Source organism: Grammomys surdaster, unplaced genomic scaffold (assembly GCF_004785775.1).
Source record: "Grammomys surdaster isolate TR1022 unplaced genomic scaffold, NIH_TR_1.0 66, whole genome shotgun sequence".
NCBI lineage: Eukaryota > Metazoa > Chordata > Mammalia > Rodentia > Muridae > Grammomys > Grammomys surdaster.
Window position 1 is genome coordinate 20121644 of NW_021604568.1, and position 6166 is coordinate 20127809.

Below are 6166 nucleotides of genomic sequence, written 5' to 3' on the forward strand. Positions count from 1 at the left end.
TGAACTTGCAGTCTTCTTGCATCAGCTAGAGTTACAGGTGGCTAGAGAGTTACAGGCTGGGTTTGCAAAATGGATCAGCAGGTAAAAAGCTCTGTATACAAGTCTAATAACCTGAGTTCAATAGGTAGAACCCCTGAATGCTGTTCTTTGACCTCCATATGCACACCCACACTCATGTATGTACATTGTACACACACACACACATAATGATAATAAAAAATATTTCAAAAACCAGTATTTTCTGCTCTGACAGAGGAGCCAAGTTCAGTTGCCAGCACCCACATGGTAGCTTATAATAATTTAGAATTTGCATTCTTTCAAATCTGTATCTCTAAGCTAGAGAGATATGTGTTGTATATCTGTAAGCACAGTTACTTGAGAAGTTGAGTCAGAATTATGAGTTCAAGGCCAGCTGGGCAATATAATCAGATTCTGTCTCCAAAGAAAACTCCACTTTAATTTTCTTTTCTGACTCCTCTCACTTTATTATCAACTGAAAAACCCAACTGCAGGTCAAATCTGACCACATACCTCTTCCTGCAGCCAAAGTTAGGCAGAAAAAAAAATGTGCAGCCATGAAAACAGATGTCACCTCAAATCACAAACCATAACCCTTGGAACCCCTCAGCTACTCTTTTGCACTTCTCTAAGCCACTACCCATTTTCCCAGCTGAGTATTTCTCACTCTATCCCTCCCTCTGTTACCTTCAGCATGTTGGCCTTTTCTATCTGAAACCCAGCTGCTTTAGTGTTGTACAATCTCCACCCTTCCTTGATATCTGGCTAAAGCCACCCTGTATTCCAACACAGGATTGACCACTCCTTGTCCTGGGAACATTTTCTCCCCGTTAGCTTCCAGGACTTGGGAGCATTTTCTCCCTCTTGGTTTTCAGGATCTGATTCTCACCCCACCTTGGGACTACCACTCACCTCTGATCTCTGAAATTGAACTATCCCAGGGCTTAGACCTTGAACCTCGTTCTCTGATTATATCTCCTTTTCCTTGTTTTTAGTTCAAGGTTTTAGACATTATTTCTACCCTGTATATAAAATTGCATTAATACCCTTGGATTTCTCTCTTAGGAGTTAGACTTGGCACACCACACCTCTGTTTTACATACCAAATAAATGTTTGCCATTATATACATCTGTTATAAACTGGACTCCTTGGTTTCCTCTGCCTTCACTCCTCCTTGTCATCTTCCCAAAATTAATGTCAGCAATTTTGTTCTGCCATCTACACAGATAAAAGATATTGAAGATATCCTTGACCCCAATTCTCTGTCTCATCTCTGCATCTAATCAGTCAATCCATCCAATTCCATATTCTACAGTTATCGCCACCTCCTCAAGAGGCCTGGACCATGTCACTGACATTTCTCATGTAGAGGAAACAGTAAACTGCTAAACTGGATTTCTGTTTCTATGTTGATCCTTTCTGTTTACTCCTCACATATCAGGAAGGGAATTCTTGTGAAGTAAAAGCAAGTTGGTGCCAGTCCCCTGATGAAGACCTGTTTTGTTATTCCAGCTCACTTGATGAAAATCACTCTATACAGTGTCTCGCAAGGCCTTTCACAGTCTCTGTCCTCTATCTTATCAGGTCTCCACCACCACCAGTGTCACCCTTACTATGAACTCTTCCCTCTCACAGTAATAACAACTCTCTTTCTCCTACATTTCTTAGCATCATTCTCTTATTTCCTCCATAGCATTGATCATCATCTAATCCCCAATATTTTATCTGTTTATTATTTACTGTCCCTCTAAAATACAGTCATCTTGACAAGGGCCAGTTCTGTTTTATTTGCTGTGTATGTGTCACCTACAAAGCACTCAATAAGTGTTTGTTGATTTCTTAGTTGATTAAAACAGCCCTTTAGTGCCAGAGTGGCACACACTTGTCGTCAAGTCCACTGGAAGCTATGGTGAGAGTGCAGTGTGTAGCCTGGCCAGTGAAACAGACTATCTAGGGAAACAGAGAGGAATCCTGTTATGACTGCTCATTTGCTTGTTGATCTCCTGTGTGATCCTGGTAGTCTCAAGAAAGGCAGTGACTGGAACAGCTCATCATTGTATGCAGGTAGTGCCAGGCACATGGGCAAAACTCAGAAAACATTGATCCTCTGTCTGTGTTTTCAGAGTACCTTGATTATTCCACCTGCAAGGAAAAAAAAATCCAAAACCTCACCAGGTCCAATTAAGGTTGAACTCTTCAACAGTAGTACACCAAGGATGTACTAAACAGCTCAGTGGCTGTGGAACTCAGCTTCTGCTTGGGGCTTTAGGAAGTTAGTCCCAAAGCTACCCAAATGAACTGGGCCAAAACAAAATGAGTAAGATACTGAAGAGTGGTTTTGGGGTGTGGCTTGAAAACAAATATCTCTGTTAAATATGTCAAACATGATTACAAGGCGACATGGAGCCACAGGGTGTGGGCTTTCATTCTGGGGAGGTAGAGATAATATTTATGGAGATTTCAAATTGTGCTACAGAGGAACTTAAAGGATATCATTCAGACAGCACTATTCTAATACCTAAATGTAAATCTGAAGATCATTCTGGTTTTCCTTTCATTTAGACTTTGAACTTTTTTTCTGTATATTTTACTGTGGACTTAGGTTTTAATTATGCTTTTGTTTTTTTAACTTTTCGAAACAAGAGTTTCTCTGTGTAGCCCTTGTTGTCCTGGAATTCACTCTGTAGACCAGGCTGGCCTCAATTTGACAGGGATCTGCCTGCTTCTGTCTCCTGAGCGCTGGAGTTAAAGGCATACACCACCACTGCACAGCTATAATTTAGACTTTGTAATAGTATATATTAGTTGTACAAAGTAAGAGGTTTATTATGACGTTTTCTTTTTCTTTTCCTTTTTTTTTTTTTTGGTTTTTCGAGACAGGGTTTCTCTGTGTAGTCCTGGCTGGCTGGCCTCGAACTCAGAAATCCACCTGCCTCTGCCTCCCAAGTGCTGGGACTAAAGGCATGTGCCACCACTGCCCAGCTCTTTTGTTTTTTCTTTTTTTTTTTGTTGTTTGTTTGTTGGTTAGTTTTTATGTTTTTTTTTTCCCCTGTGTAGACTGGTTGGCCTTGAACTCAGAGATCTGCCTGTTTCAGCCTCCTGAGTGCTGGGAAAGGCATACACCTCCATCACCCAACTTCATTATAGCATTTGCATAAAAGCATATCATGTACTTTGAAATAACATTACTCCCCTTAACTGCCCTTTCTCTTTTTCCTTCTACACCCCTAGTTTGAATTTTCTGCAGAATGCTCACCTTTGGCTGATAGTTTTGTTTCCTTAGTTATGGGGGGGGGAGAGAGAGGGACAGGAGAGGGGGGAGGGGAGGGGAGGGGAGGGAAGGGAAGGGAAGGGAAGGGAAGAGAGAATATTTTGGCTAATGTGTCATCAGTTCTCCCCAAACCCTGTAAAGCCTTGTGTGCACCTGATACAAGGAATCTTTTAACGGGAGGGAGGTTTTAATGGTAAGAACAATTGAGATTAAGTTGTTCGTGCCATGGTCAGGTGATAATACCAAGACTTAAAGTCAGAAGTCTAGTTACACTATTAACTAAGATTCTCATGCCAGGTGGCAGTGGTGAAGGCCTTTAATCCCAGCACTCAGGAGTCAGAGAAAGGCAACAGATCTGAGTTTGAAGCCAGCCTGGGCTTACAGAGTTCCAAGACATACAGGAACTCTGTCTTGAAACACAACACAGAAAAACTCTGTCTTGAAAAACAAAATAGCTGGGCAGTGGTGGCACATGCCTTTAATCCCAGCACTTGGGAAGCAGAGGCAAGCAGATTTCTGAGTTTGAGGCCAGCCTGGTCTACAGAATGAGTTCCAGGACAGCCAGGGCTATACAGAGAAACCCTGTCTCGAAAAACCAAAAACCAAAAAAAAAAAAAAAAAAAAAAAAAAGAATTCTCAAACAGAATGCTCAATAGAAAGTAGCACTAATAAATACTACAACTAATCTATCACATCTAATAAGTCATGTTTACTGGGAATTGATGCAGCTAAACCTGCCAGAAATAAAGTTGGCACCAACAAGATGTTTCCCTTATATAGGATGAAGAGGATTTTACTTAATATGTCACCAGTTCTCCCAATCTTCTAAAACCTGTGTGTCCCTGCTGCAAGGACTTAATCAACAAAGGATTCTAACAGAAGCTCCAAAACAAATATCTGGTAACTTTAAGTTGGTGGAAAGAGTGATATTTATTCAAGGGTCTGTGGGGTTCTCTACAACCACCATGGCCAGCAGAGTGCCAATTTCACCTGAAGCAAGAAGACTGTCCAGTCTAGTTCATCATGACTCAGTAGCTGGTGTTGGGTCAAGGATCTAGAGTCTGACCATGAGTAGTTTGTTTTAAACATATTTAAGCACAATGCAATTTGGAGAAAAGATTCCTGAAGATAATATCACAATTTCATATTACCATAAAGCTTAAGACATGACTACATTAGGACTCTTTTTAAATGCACATGACAGCTTCCATAGAGATAGCTTCTATAGATTGACTACATGTAACATCTTAAGGGTCTGGGGAGGAAATGGTGTGGGCTCAATCATACAGATAGCACAAACGTCACCAGGCTATTAGCTACCTCTGCTCCCAGCCTTCTGAGTGGAAACCAGGTTATTTGTCTTTTCTCTTGAAGAGGCAACAGTTTGTGTTTAACATTCCTGATTTCCCTGGTGCTTATCTGTGTACACAAGAACCCCTGTGCCTCCTACAAGGGACAATATCAAGAAGTTGGACAATCTGTCACACTCAGAGCTCCATCTCAGGGAACCTGTCTTTTTAATAGAGGTGGTAATGGGGAGTGGAGTGGAAAGTGATGAGGTGGCCTTCATCATCCAGGAAGTGTCCTTTCTCCTCCTCTGGTCAGAACATCACAGTGGACTTCAACTCTTTGGGACTGGTTCTTTTAGTTCTTTTTAGACAGAAATTACTTTTTTGCAAATTCCTCACAGCAAATTACATGTTTTGTATTAGTCAAGGTACAAAATTCAAGCTCAAGGCTAGCCTGGGCTACATGGCCAGACTGTCTGGAAAAAAGTTATTTTTATCAGTAAACATTTAAAGTGAGATGAATCTTTAGAACTTAGAATACTGAATGTTACCTTTCTGTCACTGTGGTCAAAATATCTGAAATAAAAGGAGAAAAGGTTTATTTTTGGCTCATGGCTTCTGAAGTTTCAGTCCCTAGTCAGCTGGACTCCTTCTCTGGGCTTGTGGTGAAGCAGGACATTGTGATGGGGAATGTGTGGTTGAGAAGAGTGAAAAGGCTGGATATGACGTGATTCTAGCACTAAGGAGGCTGAGATACAAAGAGCTTCATAAGTTTGAGGTAAGCCTGGGCAACAAAATGACTTGTAGGTCAGACTGGGCTAGAGTGAGGACTTACCTCAAAAAACATATAAATAGTGGGCTGTTAATTCCAGTACTCAGAGCTGGGCAGTGGTGGCACACGCCTTTAATCCCAGCACTTGGGAGGCAGAGGCAGGCAGATTTCTGAGTTTGAGGCCAGCCTGGTCTACAGAGTGAGTTCCAGGACAGCCAGGGCTATACAGAGAAACCCTGTCTCGAAAACAACAACAACAAAAAAAACCCAAAACAAACAAACAAACAAAAAATTCCAGTACTCAGACAGTATAGAGGCAAGCAGATCTCTATAAATTCAAAGCAAGTTCTACATAACAAGTTCCAGGTCAGCCAGGACTACATAGTTAAACTCTGTCTTTAATAAGCAAATATTAATAAGTAAATAAATGTGGTAAAAAAAAATTTAAAAGAGCACACCCCTAATGACGTCTTCCCTCCACTAACCCCACCCCTAGTTTCTGCCACCTCTTAGTGACAACCGTCAACTGGAGATCAAGCCTTCAACACACAAGTTTTGGTGGGCTGTTTTAGGGTTCCCTACTACACACACACACACACACACACACACACACACTATTAAATATCTTTTAAGGGAATAGAAGAGATGGTTCAGTGGTTACTGCTGCTCTTCTAGAGTACCTGGCTCTTATTCCCAGTACCACATGGCAGCTTACAATCATCCCTAATTCCAGTAATGGAAATATCTGACTGCCCTTTTCTGGCCTCCTCAGGGACTGCATGCATGTGGTAGATATACATTCAGACAAAACACAT